This window comes from Podarcis liolepis (assembly GCF_965112155.1).
Source record: "Podarcis liolepis genome assembly, chromosome: 9".
Lineage (NCBI taxonomy): Eukaryota > Metazoa > Chordata > Lepidosauria > Squamata > Lacertidae > Podarcis > Podarcis liolepis.
In genome coordinates this window covers 17,256,124-17,276,001 of record NC_139564.1, presented here as the reverse complement: position 1 = coordinate 17,276,001, position 19,878 = coordinate 17,256,124, and the positions used below count along the sequence as shown (strand labels likewise).

General features: G+C 43.5%; 1 protein-coding gene across 5 annotated transcripts in view; it reads right to left on the bottom strand.

Moving 5' to 3' along the window:
- The window catches only part of CCSER1 (coiled-coil serine rich protein 1), a 704,602-nt gene that overhangs the window by 256,625 nt on the left and 428,099 nt on the right, over positions 1 to 19,878 (bottom strand). The gene's annotated exons all lie outside the window — the stretch shown is intronic.

Sequence of the window (19,878 nt, the reverse complement as noted above, 5' to 3'; positions counted from 1 at the left end):
AGGCAGCAACTTGAGTAATGAGAACTTAACCCGCCTGCTGGGGCAAATACAATGAAGCAGTGACTAATTAGCATATGCAAATATTGTATACATTGAGCCAATTTACTTAAACATTCTCTCTTCCGCACACAAAATCAGAGCTCCCCCTTATACAAATTTGAAGATTATATTCTGTGTAATTAGCTCTTAATTTTTAAGGATAAATGCCAATCATAATTTGCCTTTGCAAATGGGATTAATTAGCGCAAGTAATAACATATGCAAGCACAGATAAACCGCGAATCCTGCTTGCTCCAGTAATAGGCAGGATGAAGTCAATGTCACCTCTTTCATTACAGTTTCCCATAAAATAAATGAAAACCACGGACTAGAACATTGTTTCAAAAAGCTGATCCTGTAACAAGCAATGCAGAATCCTCCGTCTTAGATCCAAGCAACTTCAGGAGATGTTGGGGAGGGCGGGGGTCACATAAAAAGAGGTTAAGGTCTCCTCCTATATTTTTATAATCCAGTGACTCATGTGCATTTGGAGGTTTCTACAAACTGGAGCTGTTCAGTGCCACGAATTGCTCCAGTTATAATTGAACAGAAGGTCAACACACACTTTATTTTTCATATTCAGCTTGCGAACCCAGTACAAAATTGTCTGTGGCTGAGCCATGATTCTCCATCAGCTCATTTTCATTCTTATTGTAAAGCATTTCCATTAATGTGTGTTTCAGCCTGGTAAATTTTCACCTTTTTTCCATCCAAGTCCTGGACAGAAATCACTGCTTAACTGAGCTGCTGGAAAACCCAAAAGCAAGACAAGGGGAATATTTATTAGATCAAATTTTTTTCCCTATCAAATATGCACATTTTTATTATGCAGTGACATTTTTGATCACACTCCATACCTGTGGAAGCTGCTATTGCAGATACAACCCAGTCTTATCAAAAGCAAGTCCTACCACATTTAATATGTATTCCCAACTGATCAGAGAATTGCAGTTTTAGTCTTTCTCACTCTCGTTTTAAAACTTACATGCACACACCAGCATTTACCGTCTTGGACAACTGCCTGGCTTCCAGAAGGGAAGCCAGGTATTTAACTAGCAAAGGCTTGTTTTATAAAGCCAAGTAAGGCCATTGGCATCAGATCCCAACAAGGTTTCCAGAAATATATATTTCCAAAAGTTTATAGGTAAATTCCAGGGCCTGGCATCTGGGCTTTCCAGCTGCCAAATTAAGTTCTGTCTGATGCCACAGCTGTTGACTATTTCTCTAGGAAGGAAAGAGGAAGATAAATTAGCGAGGGACATGTCAGCTATAGTAGGAGAAAGTGTTGAGATATTCAATTATGATCATTTCTGTGTCTAATTGCTTATGCATGTGCCAGGGCCTGCTGTGTTGGTAATGCAGTTTCCATGGCTCACTATGTGTGTGCATGAAATCTGCCGTCAACACAGAAGAACAGGTACTCTGTGTTTATTGGAATATGACAGAAACGAAGGCCAATGCAGTTTTCTTCTACATGTTTTTGGAATAAAAACACAGAATGAAAACACTTCTGCAATGACTTTGCATGAACCAATGTATTTATTTATTTGCTACACTATAAATATTGTTCTATTTACATTCAGCAACCACTGTTTTATTTACTAGTGCGTCTGGTCCTAATTACTTACACAGTACAGTATTAAAAACACAGTAATGAAAGCCAGCGTGCTTACTCATTAGCCACACATAAGAATTATATGGAAACATGTGGGGCCTGCAACAAAATGCTGCAGTATATTGTCATGACTTAACAGTAATTCAGTGTTCCAGCAAGCCAGTCATGTTCTCCTCTACATACTCCATTTCATCTTGTCCCTCTCCAGTTTTCTAATTAATCTTCACCAATTTCCAATCTTCACCAATTAATACTTAGCATTCTGTGACAACCAAGCATGTTCAGTTCTCCTTGGGCTGCCTTTTGTTTTTGAGGGGGAATGCCCCCTCAGAGGGCTTTTATTAGTAGTATTGTACTTCTACAAACCATAGAGTTCCCTTGCTGATGCCTCCCTCTTGTTTCTCGTTTTGGCTTCAGTCATGCTGGCCTTCACCACATAAGTTTGCTAATAGAAGGAGTGATGCTATTAAAATTATACAGTAGAGTGGCACACATATCCCAACCCGTGGCTCTCTGGTGATCTTTTGTCTCACACCAGATAACTCCAGTAACTAATATTAAATTGAGGAAATACTGCATGCTGGGAACAGGACGCTGGTTTGGTTTGCATCGTACATTTAGTTGAGTGAAACACCCTTAAGAATCCTGATTACTGACCTTTGTCTGGGGTAAGTTATATAACTTTTGGTGGCAAAATAGCCCTATGATTATTATACTCCCAACTTCCATCAACTTGTCTGGATTGAGAAACTTCTTAAACATGGAGTTTAAAACTACACCTACAAATTAAAATTACCCAATGCACCGTTAATCAGATGTAACATTTAGCTTTGTTTAGAATAAACCCAAAATCAATATTGTGCTTGAACTGTGTCATTGCACTGCTGGGATTTTTATAGCAGCAGTAAAACACACAGAGACACACAACTGTTTGCTAGAATGTGGAAGTCAGGTACAAGCCAGAACTTCATGGAAGACTTTTTTTTCTGCTGCTGCTGCGACTTCAAAGCAGAGAGGCAAAACCAATCAATGTGCAATGTTTGAGTCCATAACTGAACAAGACAACTGTGCCATGGTGGGATATAAACTATATCTTTCTCTTGCAATAACTATTGACTTGCTGGCTTTGAGTGCATTGGAATGACACTCTTTTATTCCGATGGCTGAGGAGATCTGAGAGAGGTCAGCATGCTTGTTCTGGCAACGGATGAGGAATGAACAGAAAGCTAACACAGAGTTTTAGAACACTTTACTGCTCTGGGTAACTTTCAAGGCCTACCAATTGCAGAAGCTAGGTTTTTTTGTTTTGTTTGTTTTTACAAAAAAATGTATTGGTTGGATTCTATCATGTAAGAACATCTATGCACATCTATATAAGATACTTGTCCAAAGCTGTTTCAGATGGCTATTGAGATTGGGACTGCCAAACACTGGTGAATTTATAGGAGAGGGGCTGGAGCTTTTCGGTAGAGACCATGATTTATATGTGTTCATTCTCTGGTTTCATCCACCTTAGAGCAGCAGGGAATAAGAAAGTAAGAAGAGCCTTGCTGGGTTTAGCCAAAGGTCCACCTGTGCACCTTAAAGCAGATGGATTAAAGCAGCCACCTTGTTCCATTGAATTGCACAGAACAGTGCCCCCACAGGCCTGCCTCTGCCACCACAGGGGTTGTGCTGCATTGGCTTCTGGCGAGATCTCATAGGATCTCGTGGAACACTCGTGAGATCTCAAAAGAACTCCAACAGATCTTGGCAGAAACCACCACAGCCGTGTGACCCCAGTAAGAGAGCCTTTGGCATGGAAGCAGTGTGTGGGGGGGGGCAAATTCCTGTTTTGCCTCAAGGGGTGAAACACGATGTCCTGCCTCTGTGTATGGGAAACCCCAAGTAGGACACAAGCACAACTGGAATTCAGAACTTAGGCAGCTAGAATTCAGAACTTAGGCAGTACAACTAGGGAAAACTTCCACCAGTCAGAATAGATGCTGGTAGACTGACTTGGTACATATAGCAGCATCATAACTTTATTAAAAGTAGTGCTGGATTTGGCTCCAGTATAGCAACACAGTTCCTTGTGGAAAGAATAATACTCCTGATATCATATTTTGCCTGGGTTTATATTTAGAGTTCATAGTAACCTTTCATAGCTGCCCAGGAGGACTCCCCTGAGTGAGTGCTTGAGGGCCCTGCTCTTGCCACTTACCATCTGGCTTGGGGCGGGGCCTGGGGCCTCACAAGGACTGCCTGCTGCCTGCTGCCCAGGAGGACTCCCCTGAGTGAGTGCTTGAGGGCCCTGCTCTTGCCACTTACCATCTGGCTTGGGGCGGGGCCTGGGGCCTCACAAGGACTGCCTGCTGCCTGCTGCCCAGGAGGACTCCCCTGAGTGAGTGCTTGAGGGCCCTGCTCTTGCCACTTACCATCTGGCTTGGGGCGGGGCCTGGGGCCTCACAAGGACTGCCTGCTGCCTGCTGCCCAGGAGGACTCCCCTGAGTGAGTGCTTGAGGGCCCTGCTCTTGCCACTTACCATCTGGCCTGGGGCGGGGCCTGGGGCCTCACAAGGACTGCCTGCTGCCTGCTGCCTGCTGCCCAGGAGGACTCCCCTGTGTGAGTGCCTGAGGGCCCTGCTCCTTTTTGCCACTTACCACCTGGCCCAGGGAGGGCCTGACAGGCCTCACAAGGACTGCTCCTGCCACCTACTATCTGGCCCAGGGTGGAGCATCACAAGGATGGTTGTTGCCACTGATGCTGCTACTGCCCAGGAGGACCCGTGGGGGTGCAGAGTTCTTTTTAACATTTTTTAAAAAAATATTTTCCTTTCCTTTTAGATTTTTTATATATGGAGGTGGGATGGATGTTTGGGTGGGCTTGGGAATTTGTTAGATTTTGATGAATTTGTAATTTTTGCAGTTTTATTTGTATTGTTTTCTTGCTTTCTGGGTTGTTTTTGTTTTATTGTTTTATTGTTTTATTGTTTTAGGCTGCGAAAGAATAACATTAATTGCCATCAATGGAGGCCACTATGAGGCCTGGGATTGCTACCGTGGAGGGGCGAGGGAGGTATGGCGGTGGGGGCAGATGGTACAGGCGAAGGGGATCGAGATATGGATACGCTCGTACCCTTTCCAATCTGCGCCCCATCCCGAGGGACGAGGGTAGGGTGAGCAAGGATTACTCACCTCCGTCACTGGTGCTGTGCAATGCCAGGTCTATAGGCAATAAAACCGCCACCCTGCGAAATTTCTTTATCTCGCAGGGGGTCGACCTGGCTTGTGTGACGGAGACCTGGGTGCGCGAAGGGGCAACAGTTACCTTACGAGAGATGGCGCCCCCGGGTTTCTCTGTCCTCCACCAGTCGCGGACTGTGGGCCGGGGGGGAGGGGTGGCATTATTAATCCGGGAAGATTGTCCTTTCAGGGCTCTACCATCGCCATCGATCCCCGGCATTGAATGTGTTGGCCTAGTGTGGGGCTCCGAGGAGAGCTTGGCTGTCTGGCTGGTGTACCGGCCACCTAGCGCACCAGCAGCCACCCTGTCAGGCCTATTGGAGGCGGTGGCCGGCTGGGCCTTGGAGTTCCCCAACCTATTGGTACTGGGGGACTTCAACATCCATGCTGATGCCACTCCCTCCTCACAGGCTCTGGACCTGGTGTCTTCCATGGCGACACTAGGGCTCTCCCAGTTTGTTTCGGGCCCCACGCATCAAGCAGGCCACACGCTGGATTTGATCTTTGGCGTAGGTATAGATGTGATCATGTCTCCTTCGATGAAGGTGCCATGGTCTGATCACTACGCTCTGAAAGCCAGGATTGACTTTCCGCCCCCACCCTGCTTAGGTGGCAAGCCAATTTGGGCTCGCCCGCGGAGGCTGATGGACCCTGATAGATTCCGTCAGGCCTTGCTCGACCTTGCTCCCCCTGGCGACTCATTGACTGAGCTTGTTGAGGGCTGGAATATCCAGCTCCTGGCAGCCATCGATGAGATCGCACCTAAGCGCCCTCTGCGACCCCGCAGAAACCGGGCTCCCTGGTTTACCGAGGAGCTCCGGAAAATGAAGCGGGACCTCAGACGGCTAGAGCGAGTATGGCGGGGTGCCCGTGACGGAGCCTCAAGAACATCTTATAGGGCTTTTATGAAAACCTACGAGATGGCGGTGAAGGCTGCTAAGAAGTCATACTTCTCGGCCTCCATTGCATCCGCTAGCTCTCGCCCAGCGCAATTATTTAGTATAATCAGGTCTTTAACGTCCCTTGTGGGACAGCCAAATTTAAATAACAATTTGACACTTAGCTGTGAGGCATTTGCGAGCTTCTTTGCGGAGAAGGTCTTGTTGCTCCGCCATGACCTCCCTGCCAATTTGGATACAATAAAGGAACTGGAGGCCCCTCGACTGTCCTCGGGTCCAGTATTGGACCACTTCGACCGGATATCCCCAGCCGATGTGGACAGACTCCTCCGAGCTGGAAAGCCCACCACCTGTCCTCTCGACCCGTGCCCGTCTTGGCTGATTAGAGCGTGTCCAGACGAGGTGCGGGCCCTCCTGGGGGATATCATCAATTTGTCCCTTGGCACGGGGACATTCCCAGGGGAACTGAAGGAGGCAGTGGTGCGCCCGCTCTTAAAGAAAACATCATTAGATCCTTTAGATCTATCCAATTACCGCCCGGTTTCGAATCTTCCGTTCCTGGGTAAGGTGATTGAGAGAGCGGTTGCCGAACAGCTTGGTGGGTTTCTGGATGAAACATCGGCTTTGGATCCATTCCAGTCCGGCTTCCGCACTGGTCATGGGACCGAGACGGCTCTGGTCGCCCTAACAGATGATCTTCGTAGACAGCTGGATCGAGGCGGATCGGGGCTGCTGATTCTTCTAGATCTATCAGCAGCTTTCGACATGGTCGATCACGAACTTCTGGACCACCGCCTTGCCGACGTGGGGATCCAGGGCACAGTCCTTCAATGGCTGCGCTCGTTTCTCTCTGGTCGGGGACAGAGGGTGGCGCTTGGGGGGGAATTGTCATCGCGCCACTCCTTGGTGTGTGGAGTACCTCAGGGTGCGATACTCTCCCCGATGCTTTTCAACATCTTTATGCGCCCCCTCGCCCAGCTTGTCCGGAGTTTTGGGCTGGGTTGCCATCAGTATGCCGATGACACCCAACTCTATCTGTTGATGGATGGCCATCCTGACTCGGCCCCAGACACACTGACCAGATGTTTGGAAGCTGTGGCTGGATGGTTACGTGGGAGCCGGTTGAAGCTAAATCCTTCGAAGACAGAGGTCCTGTGGCTAGGGCGGGGCGATATGGGATTGGGGGGGCAACTCCCATCTCTTGCGGGGGCGCAATTAGTGCCAGCACCGTCTGTTAAGAGTTTGGGTGTAATCTTTGACGCCTCCCTTTCCATGGAGGCGCAGATTGCAGCTATAACAAAGGCGGCATTTTTCCATCTCCGCCAAGCTAAGCAGTTGGCTCCTTACCTCTCTCGCCCTGACCTGGCCACTGTGATCCACGCGACGGTCACCTCCAGATTGGATTATTGTAACTCGCTCTACGTGGGGCTGCCCTTGAGACTGACCCAGAAACTCCAGCGGGTGCAGAATGCCGCAGCGAGACTCCTTATGGGGTCTTCGCTGCGAGATCACATTCATCCGGTGCTACACCAGCTGCACTGGCTCCCGGTGGAGTACAGGATCAGATTTAAGGTGCTGGTTTTAACCTTTAAAGCCCTATACGGCCTAGGACCCTCGTACCTACGGGACCGCCTCTCCTGGTATGCCCCACAGAGAAACTTACGGTCTTCAAATAAAAACATCTTGAAGGTCCCAGGCCACAGAGAAGTTAGGCTGGCCTCAACTAGAGCCAGGGCTTTTTCGGCTGTGGCTCCGATCTGGTGGAACACTCTGTCACAAGAGACCAGGGCCCTGCGGGACTTGACATCTTTCCGCAGGGCCTGCAAGACAGAGTTGTTCCGCCAGGCCTTTGGCCAGGGCACAGCCTGACTCCCTCCCTCGGCAATCTTCGCGGAGCTCTGGCCCAATGGTTGCCAGTGGCCTGAATTAATTAATTTTACAATGAATGATTTTAGAGTGTTGTTTATGTTATACTTTTATACTGTTTTATTGTTGTTAGCCGCCCTGAGCCCGGCTTCGGCTGGGGAGGGCGGGATATAAAATTTATTATTATTAATTTATTATTCTGACAAACTTTGAATCACTTGCCTAGGCTAATTCGCCTGACAGACTGCAGGAGAACTCTAGAAATATTAACACTATTAAAAGAAACAAACCCACCACATTCTGTTTATTCATTTTTACGCAAATACAAAAGTCTTGCATATTGTTGATGCACAGTGTACCCAGAAAACAAATATCAAATGAATCATAGCAACCGAAAGATGAATGATTAATTAATAGAAAATAAATAAAACCACTCAGCTAAAAAAAATCAATAGAATTTGCAGCCTATGTATCACATACAATCAGTTACAAAGACAAAACATTAATGTTCAAAGGTTTTATTCCTCAGAAGAAATGTCCACATACATCATAAAAATGATAAAGTGTGAGAAGGTTTTAGTAGCACCAATATAAGGCTATGCACCTAGTATTAATATTAAGAGCATTTTTCTTTCCTTCAGGGCAGGGGTCTGCAACCCACGGCTCCGGAGCCACATGTGGCTCTTTTACACCTTTGCCGCGGCTCCGGGGCGGATACTAGCGAGGGGAGGAGGCGCATTGTGCTGTACTGGCTGTGACGTCGCATGGGGGCGGTGCATGCGTTAGTCACGCACCGTCCCAACGTCACCTTCCCGCCCGCCCGCCCGCCCGCTACATTGTAAGGGGCATGTACGCTGGTCACTGCATTGAAAGGGGGCATGTACGCTGGTCACTGTTTTGAAGGGGAGTGAAGAACACACACACACAAAAAGGTAACTTGTTAATTTAACGTTTATTTCTATGAGGAGGAGTACTTCTGAGGGGTCAAACAAAGAAATAATAAAAAGTGACAAAAAAGTTATTTTTATAATGACAAGTTTTGCGGCTCCCAGTTTTTTTTTCTTCAGAAACGGGTCCAAGTGGCTCTTTTTGTCTTAAAGGTTGCAGACCCCTGCTTCAGGGGACTGAACATGTGAAAATAAAAAGAGACCACTAAATAGCAAGAGAGAGTCTTATTTTAGAATCTAATTTCTTTCATCTATGAAGTCACATTCTCTATTACCACTAAGTCCTATGCTTTAGCTCATACCTGTCTGATAGCGGCAGGCAGACATGTCCTGTTCTGTCTATAGAAGGGATGCTCCAGGGCTACACTGTCAATAGCAGTCGTCTGGGATTCTTGCAAACAGGACAGTGTTATTACTGCATGTTAGACATATTTAATCTCAACATCTTTGGGTTACAAGATGCTCCTACCACAGCAATGAAGACACGTATCAGTTTTCCCACATTGCACACAACATTCACTACTGTATTTGCCTCTTCATTTCTCTGCAGTAGGCTGGAGGTCATTTATTCAGATTTTACCTCAGATGTTTGTGTGTAGCTTCTGAAGATTCTGCTGATCTTTTAGCCTAAAACAGGAACTCCAGATTTTGTACCATTGCACAATCTCCAAATGGTACCCTAAATGCTCATCCCAAACCAGGTTATACCTGGGGGTTGAATTATGGTGCTGGAGGAGACTCTTGAGAGTCCCATGGACTGCAGGAAGATCAAACGTATCCATTCTGAAGGAAATCAGCCCTGAGTGCTCACTGGAAGGACAAATCGTGAAGCTGAGGCTCCAATACTGTGGCCACCTCATGAGAAGAGAAGACTCCCTGGGAAAGACCCTGATGCTGGGAAAGATGGAGGGCGCAAGGAGAAAGGGATGGCAGAGGACAAGATGGTTGGACAGTGTTCTCGAAGCTACCAACATGAGTTTGACCAAGCTGCGGGAGGCAGTGGAAGACAGGAGTGCCTGGCATGCTCTGGTCCATGGGGTCACGAAGAGTCGGACACGACTAAACAACAACAAACCTGGGGGTACTCCGAACAAGCTGGTGCAGTTGGTGAAGCTTTGAACTCATATGAAGCTGCCTTATATTGAGCCAAAGCATTGACCAATTTAGAAGAGCCATAATTTACTCTCTCTGCCATCTCCTCTAGTAAATAATTTTACTTTTGCACTTCGATAACGATTCTATACTAAGATTATATTGCCTCCAGCGTTTGAACTCCACGATTTGGTATTTTGGTTCTGCCATTTTGATCAGCTTATTTTGAGCTAAGATTCGCCTGCCATATCACTGAAGGAGCAGCCACCATATTGGAAATTCATGAAAATTTATGGAAGCTCAATACAACGGGCAGAACACAATACACTTAGCTCACTGGTGATGAAACAGTTTCTTCATCTCTAAAACGGTCATGGTGGTGTATTCTGGCCACATTCACACAAACAGGTTCGTTGGACAACCTGTGTATATAAACAGTTGCCACTAATTAAATACTGAAGACAGGAGTGCCTGGCATGCTGTGGTCCATGGGGTCACGAAGAGTCAGACATGACTAAACGACTAAACAACAACAACAATTAAATACCACTGAGATAATTTTCTGAAAATATCTGACATCAGCTTAAACATAATTCTTTCTAAACCTGACGATTCCATTCATTGCTGAGTAAACATGTGTGAATCAGCCTTAAGTATCTGTTCAATGACTTTACAGATTTGTCCCACAAGTTACAAAGCTGGCACTGCATAATAAAGCCTTAAATTGCCACCTTCCTTTCTCGGATTTTATCTTCTGTATGATGTGGCATTTCCATGCAATGTTTTTGCGGGTATTTGAGTGCAATATATTTTCCTTCCTCCAAAACAATGCATTATTGTCCCCAAATCCCTTTTATAATCAGTTACTTTCATGCTTCATCTTCCTGTTGTATCATTAATGTTAATGTTCTGTTTTGTTCTTAACAAGCAGGAACTTCCATTACCCCCAAAATGAATAAATGAATTCTAAAACCGCACTATATTAAAAATGTATATACAGCACACAGTCAGCATTCAGTCCTCATATATATTTCTATTAAGATAACTAGATAGATAGCAGCAGGTCAAGGATAAAAATCAAGATAATCTATCCAGCTTCCATTATTTGCATTATGTATGTCATAGAGTGTATGATGTATGCTAATGGCATAACACCCTTCTAAGCTCTTACAGTTTAAATATGCTTATAATCTAAGGTGCATTGAGAAGCATAAAGTACTGCCTAATTTACAAAAAATCCCTATCATATCCCCAATACAAATCCTGTTTTAAGTTCTGGCTCACCCTACTTTGCATCATATAAGGCAATACATCAGAGAATAAAATATTTTATGAACACTTCCTCAGGTTGGGAAACCAAAGATGACTGCAATATGGTAACTTGTGTTGCCCAATTTCAGTTGAAGTAACACTAGACTTGTCCTCCTGAGCCATATTGGAAGATTGCAGAGTGGAAAGTAAATAAATGAATAAATAAAGATGCTGGATTTGACTTCCATCAAATCAGGTCACATAAGAAAAGACAAACCTCTAACCCATCCTAGAGGATGACATAGTCTTCCATCTATAGCAGGGATGGACTCCAACTCCCATCAGACTCAGCAAGCATGGACAATGGTCAAGTGATGACAATTGTTCCATCTTTCGTGCATAATAATAATAATAATAATAATAATAATTTATTATTTATACCCCGCCCATCTGGCAGGGCTTCCCCAGCCACTCTGGGCAGCTTCCAAAAGAATATTAAAATACTATAATACATCAAACATTAAAAGCTTCCCGAAACAGGGCTGCCTTCAGATGTCTTCTAAAAGCCTGGTAGTTGTTGTTCTCTTTGACATCTGGTGGGAGGGTGTTCCACAGGGAAGGCGCCACTACCGAGAAGGCCCTCTGCCTGGTTCCCTGTAACTTGGCTTCTCGCAGTGAGGGAACTGCCAGAAGGCCCTCGGTGCTGGACCTCAGTGTCTGGGCTGAATGATGGGGGTGGAGACGCTCCTTCAGATATACTGGACCAAGGCCGTTTAGGGCTTTAAAGGTCAGCACCAACACTTTGAATTGTGCTCGGAAACGTACTGGGAGCCAATGTAGGTCTTTCAAGACCAGTGTTATGTGTTCTCTGCGGCCGCTCCCAGTCACCAGTCTAGCTGCCGCGTTCTGGATTAGTTGGAGAATATTCAGCAACTAATCCAGCAAAAATATTCTTGATTAGTTGGAGAATATTCAGCAAAATGGTCTCTTCACTATCCTCAATTTCACTAACAACAATAATAACCCAAACATTTTCTAAAACAAACTGACCTTCTGTTACCTTCTCCACTGTGTACAACCATGCTCCATCCAACCTGTCCACACTATTCATATAAAATTTATCATGGCTTTGAACTTTCCTGCCTTATCATATATTTTAGGCCCCTTGAGCTTGTAGTTTATTACAGCAATTGTCTATTCAATGATGACTGTAAGGACTCTGAGTATGGACCATGCCATTGCTATGTTCTTCAAGTAAACCTGACACAATAGCTCTATAGATTTCCTTTGTGGATTTCCCATAGGCTAATCAGTACAGTGGTTACATACACTTCAGGTTACATACGCTTCAGGTTACAGACTCTGCTAACCCAGAAATATTACCTCAGGTTAAGAACTTTGCTTCAGGATGAGAACAGATATCGTGCTCCGGCAGCGGCGCGGCAGCAGCAGGCCCCATTAGCTAAAGTGGTGCTTCAGGTTAAGAACAGTTTCAGGTTAAGAACGGAACTCCAGAATGAATTAAGTACTTAACCCGAGGTACCACTGTACAAGAATAGTATGCTGGACTAGATGGGCCATCGGTCTGATCCAGCAGGCTCTAATGATGTTGATATGTATTAGGAGAAGTATTACATTTCCCTGATCTTGTTTGGGTGTACATAGTTTGTGTGAAGGCCACAGTAATGCATCTCCAGCTATATTTTCCCCTTTTAAATAAACCACAAAAAACATAACTCATTAACTATGAAAATATTTTTTTGAATGGCATTATAAATGCCTTTTCTTGTTGTCAGTGCAATGATTTCTTCACATGTGGAGTACAATTTGTGCTCATGGCGATCTTTGCTGTTTTCAAATAAACAGTAAGAATATATTTTATGGAGCTTTAAATATGCTATGATGCATCATAAACTCTTCACAGCCTTCGAGCCTAGATAGGCAGAGTAGCATTAATTAAAGTCATACATTTTCATTCTGGTGCTTAGATTAGATTTGGAGAAAGATAATATTAACCAACTGCATTATAATTTGGTGGTATCGTTATTTATCCTTACTCTCAGAAACCAAAAGCAGTAATAAAAAAAATAATGCTTCACTCACCCCATGAAGTTCTCAGAGAAGTTAATCTTAGAGATTTAAAAAAAAAAAATCAGGGGATGACAGCTCATAAATGAAAAGGTAATAATAGTGAAGACCAAAATAATTTATTTTAGGCTTGTACTACCATAATAGATCTCTTCAAAGCCTTCCATTCATCTTGTTATCCTTTTCTGGGTACTCACCTTTTCTGTATGTTCTCTCTGTAGTTCCAATTTCATTTTTCTTCCATTATTTCTTTAGATTTGACTCTAACATTCATATAATGCAATGTTATTGACTAGATTTGCAGCGTCCTCAGATTTCAGATTAAGAGAAACACTTTAAAATCAAAAATGAAATTTGAACAGCAAACTATCTTTACAAATCCAGAATGCAGATTTTTAAACTGCTCTGCCCAAAATTATAACCTAGTTTAAGAGTTTGAATCAAACTGCAGGGTTTCCAAAGTGGAATTCATTCCAAGCTCATTTATTTAATTTAAAAGATCTAGCTATTTCTGGGACTGTTTACCAGATAAAATAAGAATAAAACTACAAAAATCATTAATACATTACAAGGCCTGGGAAAGTAATAATAATAATAATAAAATTGCCATCAACAACCAATGTTGGTACCAATGTTGGGCTTCTCTGGGGAGGAAATTCCATAAAGGAGGAGACTTTTAAGATTATTTCAATGGCAGGTTGGTATGGGAGCAGGCGTTCCTTCAGTACTTTGGTCCAAAGACATTTAGGGTTTTAAAGGGAAACACAATCACTTTGAATTGTGTCTTTCCCAAACTTAATAATCTGTAAAAAAGAGACATCTGTTTAAAGCTCTTGCTGAGATTCCAACTCTCTTCTAAGGCCATTCACTTTAAACAGAAATTCTGGAACCTGTAGTTATTTAGCCTGCCTTGGAACTGTCTGGAATATTAGAGTTAAATAAAAGCTAACAAAAAAACGCACTGCACTTCTCAAGAGACATAGAACCCTGCTGGATAAGCCAAAAGCCCATCAAGTCCATAATACTGTTCTCACAGCAGACAGCAGGAGCTGAGTGCATCTGAGCCATCAAATCAAGTTCCAGGCTGGTTCAGAACACTTTGCCAAAAAAGAGGAAATAAAAAGAGGATAGAAGAGGACATGGAATTGCAGAAGAAGAAGAAGAAGAAGAAGAAGAAGAAGAAGAAGAAGAAGAAGAAGAAGAAGCAGCAGCAGCAGCAGCAGCAGCAGCAGCGGCTAATTTATATGTATAGATGCAAGCTTAGAAATAATGACTATAATTTAAATCAAAATACAATACCTCTGTATTGTTACCAGATGAGTGCACACTTGATTCTGACCAAACTAAGCCCCCTAGAACAAAATATGCACCAAGAGGCTAAGTTTGGTCAGGATTGAGTATACACTTCCAGAGTTAATGATGAATTTACTTCTGGTAAGTGACGCACCATAGCCCCAGAGGGCTGTTAAAATGTGTGTCCTGGGCTTTTTAGACTTGCCTACCCATGTACTATCTGAAACCAAAGGGGCACATTGGTTGCTAGATGTGAAATTCTTTTTAGCTCCTACCCTACTAAAAAACCCTTAGATTTCCAAGAGTGAATGGCAACAATCAAGAACAGCAAATAAAGTAGAGGTGGTTTTAGGGTAGCGTGAGCAATGCGTGACCACAACTTTGTAGTGGGTGCCACAAACAATGCTGTAGAAAGGAGCACAAATGGGGGGCAGGGGGAGGCTGATTTTTAGCGTCACACAAGGTGCCAGTGAAATTTGAGAGCCCAAACTCCATCACTGCATAAAAGGTTTGGTGGATGTGTCCTCTCCTCACTCCCTCCATCCACAACTTGCTAAATTTGAGAAAACACGGGGGGGGGGAGGGAGGGAGGAGAGGGAGGAAGGAAGGAAGGAAGGAAGGAACTTGGCACATGGGAGATGTCACTCAGAGCTCGATGAGCCAAGGAGAAATTGGGAGGAAGGAAATCTCTGTATCACTCATACCATTTCCTTTTCAACATAAACAAAGAGGATAAGAGTTCTGATCTACTAAAGGACATGAATTGTCACCAAGAGCTTGTTTGCTTGTTTCCAGATGAAAGGAAAAATAAACAATAAACCGATATCTGTAATTTGATACCCATTAATTGGTTTGGACTACACTTCCTGGTGGGACGCGGGTGGCCCTGTGGGTTAAACCACAGAGCCTAGGACTTGCCGATCAGAAGGTCGGTGGTTCAAATCCCCACAACGGGGTGAGCTCCTGTTGCTCGGTCCCTAGTCCTGCCAACCTAGCAGTTCGAAAGCACGTCAAAGTGCAAGTAGATAAATAGGTACCGCTCCAGGGGGAAGGTAAATGGCAGTTCTGTGCGCTGCTTTGGTTCACCAGAAGCGGCTTAGTCATGCTAGCCACATGACCCGGAAGCTGTACGCCGGCTCCCTTGGCCAATAAAGCGAGATGAGTGCTGCAACCCCAGAGTTGGTCACGACTGGACCTAACGGTCAGGGGTCCCTTTACCTTTACCTTACACTTGCTGGAATTTTTATTTATTTAAAACATTTATAACCCACCATTCATCTGCAGGTACCAGAGTAGGGTACAAAACATAAAACAAGTGTTACAAAAAGAATAGAGCTATGAAGCAATAAAACACATCATTGAAACAAATAGAAACAGCTCAATGCATTTCTTATTCTGTAAGTGAACCCAACTCCCAGACCTTACTTCATCCCTCAGACTTTTTCTGAAGTTTAGGGTCTGATGTGTATATGCATATGGGACAAATTGCCAACCTTCAGAGAAGGAAAGTACTGAGTAATTTCCTGCTTCTGCTTATGTCTTCAGAAACTTCTGCGTCCATAAATCTTAAAGTATACTTCTCACCTTCACCTCTACAGCCTTTCCAGCCACCAAACGAAATGTATTCTGATGTAATCCAAGACACCCAGAGGAACTCTTAAACATATCATTTTATGAAGACAAATTGTTCCCAACACTGGCTCTCACCTTAAAAGGCTCTCCCCCCTTCACTTTTGTCCCACTTTTGTTTGGGGTGTTCTGGAGATAACCACATATGTACATTTAAAGGACATTGACTAGGATTTTGCCCCAGTCAAATCCTATTACATCATATTATTTTAACAGTCCCAAACTAAAAGGAATATGTCATCAGTGCATGGTCATTTAAAAGTTTGCTATGCAGCCCTTTGCTTCAAAACAAACAAACCACAACCTCCAATGAAACACTCAAATAGAACAGAGAGGGGAAGGTTAATCAATGTTTAATTTTATCAGTTCTGATTTCCAAGCTTAATTCACAGCTGGTTTTACACTTGTAAGCTCTCATGATCTGGGATCATATCTAGGGTATGTTAGGACACCTTCTTCCTGTATGTGTCTACCAATTCACTCTGACCTTCCCTTGAGGGTTGGCTTGGGGTCTTCTCTCTGCCTGTTATGTGGCTGGTGGCCTTGAATCACCAGAATAATAGACTTGTGGAGTAGGAAAGGTCATCTCCTCCAACTCCCTGCAATGCACGTATCACACAAAGAATCACTGACAGATGGTCGTTCAACTTCTGTTTAAAAACCTCCAATGAAGGAGAGTCTGAGACCTTCTGAAATACAGGGCCTTTATGGTGGTGATGCTCAGATGATGGGATTCTCTTCTGGGATTTGGAGCTGAAGACAAATCTTTGGCTTCGTTGCAATGCAGTGAATGACCGCTTGGTTTTTATTGTTGCTGGTGACTTGGGTTTACCATTTTGCTTGAAGCCTCTGGCCAATATGTTAAATTAATATATTTTAAAGAATTAATAAAGAAATTAAATACTTACATAAGTGCAAGCATTAAGCCAGTGATTTCTTACTATCTGTGATTTTTCAGCCATGAACTGAAGAGACCTGCACTTTTAAATGGCCAAGAAACCCAGCCAGATACCTTCCTTGCTTTCTTTTCTGTTATTTTTTGTCTTACTCCTTTCTCTTTCTTCTTCTCCTCTCTGTTTTAATTATTGCTTAAAACATTATTTCAAAAGTGCTCCATAGAATCATTACAGACAATAAAGGGGTGAAAGAGCTCTTTTGTTCAAAGGAATGTTATATCCCAAGGTCCTTTTCTACATTTTGTACTTCTGAGTTTGCAGGAAAATGTATTTTTTATTAAAAAATTTATTAAGGTGTCTTGTTATGTCAGTATTTCTCAAATGTACCATTATGTGAGAATACCACTGAAGCTGGAATATCACTAGCATCCATCAAGGTATTTAGACCATAAAATAGACTATCTCCTGAATTTAATGAAAAAATGGAATGGAAAAATCTGAGTTCTACCTTATGCATTTGTGTGAATCTGAAAAGGTTTAATGTGTATAAGTATGGAATTAAATATATCAGAATTGTTATGGGATTTCTGGTTAGTGTAGAAAATATACCATGTAAGCTTATTATCGCAGTAAAGCTGCAATATTATATCCAGCTTTGCATTGTAATGACATTCGCAATGTTAATATCTTTAGAGTAGGGTAGTTAAAAAAAAAAAGGATTTCAGTACTTGAAAATGATGAACTTACTTGAAAACATCCTGTATTGATAACCGTATTTTCAGAGCAGATGCAGCAAGATTTACACAGGTACTGTCCTTATGAAACAATGATGGCTATTATAGTCTATTCATCCTCCCTATTCACACATTATTTATGTTACATGTGCGGCTATCACGTGGAGCAGTAAGAGAAATCAGCTGTCCTTGCTGTCCTGAACAGTGCAGCCCCTAGTGGCTCCAGCTACATGACATCCATGTGTTCAGCATGAATGTTTGCAGAGTGGTGTGAGTAGGTGAACACATGTAGTTGCTCCAAATAATCAGCACCTGTGTGATCAGCCACTGATGCAGAGGACCCCTCTGCTGACTACTGTTTGCAAGGTCAGCTCTCACATATTACATGCATCACTGATGTGGAGCAATGTATGAAATGCACCACAATCTATCATTTCAGTCTTCTCGCCCCCATTGTATTACATCTATGCAATATCTGGATGCAAGCTTTTCTTCTCATGCTCAGTGGGTGCACTAGTAAAAGCAGAAGTCAAGGACTTTTTTCACTTATGCCAGCAAACTGCTTTCCTTTCCCACATCAGTAAAAGGGTGGGGGGAATGACTCTTCTTCCAGATTCTTTTCTGCCCGCATCTAGTAGAGGCATGCAAAGGATGGCGATGATGACAATGATACAGTCAACCATAATGAAGGAGAATGAAGTGGTGCTACAAGGCTCTTTCCATTGAGTAAAAATAAATGTATATTTGGAGCTAGAAGAGCACTCCCAGGGGGGTATGTGTGGAAATAACATGTGCTGGCAGAAGCAACCCCATTCTGAGCCTGTCAGTCTCTCACCAGCCAGAGCAGAAGATGTGGGAGATTCTGACTTGTGGGGCAGTGGCTGGAGAGGGCACACAAAAATATGCGATCTGGTGTATTCCCCTTGTCTCAGGGGCACTTAAGGAGAACAGGAGGGATTTAGATTGAACAGATCCAAAGCTTCCCCACCCCCACCCCACAGGTCCCCTTTCTCCTCCTGTCAGAGCACCAACAGCAGAGGAGGGACCACTGTGGGTGTTTCCTTGGCTGCAGTGGGAAGACTTCTTTGGCTAGACAGCATGTTCTTCCTCTCTGCCTGAGGAGTGGAAGTTCTGCAAAATTCTATGGCCCTCCCAGGGACCACAAGAGTGCAACCCAAGATACTTTCTAGGCAAATAATTCGTCAAACTATGAAACATTTCCTGGAATGTACCACTGCAGACTGCTGGTGTGGGATTGTACAAACTGAATTCTCCTCCATAAAGCCATTCTTCGAGATCAGGAATAGTCAACAAGGTGCGCTTGCAGTATAATTCCCTTCTTTCCTGATCCTGGCCTCAGCCAACAGAGTATTCCTGATGTTCTTACCTGTAGCGTGATGTGATGCAGTCATGCCATGTTTTATATCACGTCTAGCCATACTTCTGAGAAATCTGCATTGCCTTGGATTCTACTCATGCAATCGTATGCATGTCTGCTCGAAAGCAAGCCCCATTGAGTTCATTGAGAGCCTGCTTTAGCTCATTGGAGTAGAGCTTAGGGTGTATTTCCAGCTATGATAACAGATGCAATCAGATGCAGATACCAGAAAAGAAGTTAAGGGAAGAAAATGAGAACAGAGAAAGAGAATAAATTCAGTCAAGAGATGTTTCTTTCAATCTCCTTGAAACAGTATTTGTTACTAACTGGATTATAAGACATGATAGCATTAAAATTCTAAAACTCACCATGTTCTTATAAGCGTTCTGTACTATATATAGTGTAAGGATGGAAAATCTGTGGCCCTCCAAATGTTTTTCAGTTGCAACTCCCATCAATCGACCTCAGCCATCATCCCCAATGATCAGGGATGAGGGAGTTGTACCACATCAGGAGGGGCCACAGCTACCTTATTCCTGATATAGTAGTACAAGAGAAAGAGGCAAAAGATCTGTATATTGGGTTTGGCTATGTAAAGAAGGAGAAATTGGAAAAAAACCCCGAGAGAGTTCAAAATTGTGTTCCATATGCAAGTAAATTCTTTACAAAATAATAGGCTCAAGATGAGAATCGACAGCTAGCAGAGCAACAAATGAGCTAGAAGTAAGAATAAGAAGACAGAAGAAAAGACTGGTTGATGTTTTGTTGCAACTATGCTAAAGTGTAAATATAAAACTAGATGATGTGATGTCTCCTGTAGTTACTTAATATTGCCTGATTATAGTAAATTCTGGGGAGGACGCTTCTCAACAGAGATCCATGTATTGGTCCATGTAAACCAAACCACTCTAATTTGCTAGTCCCAAA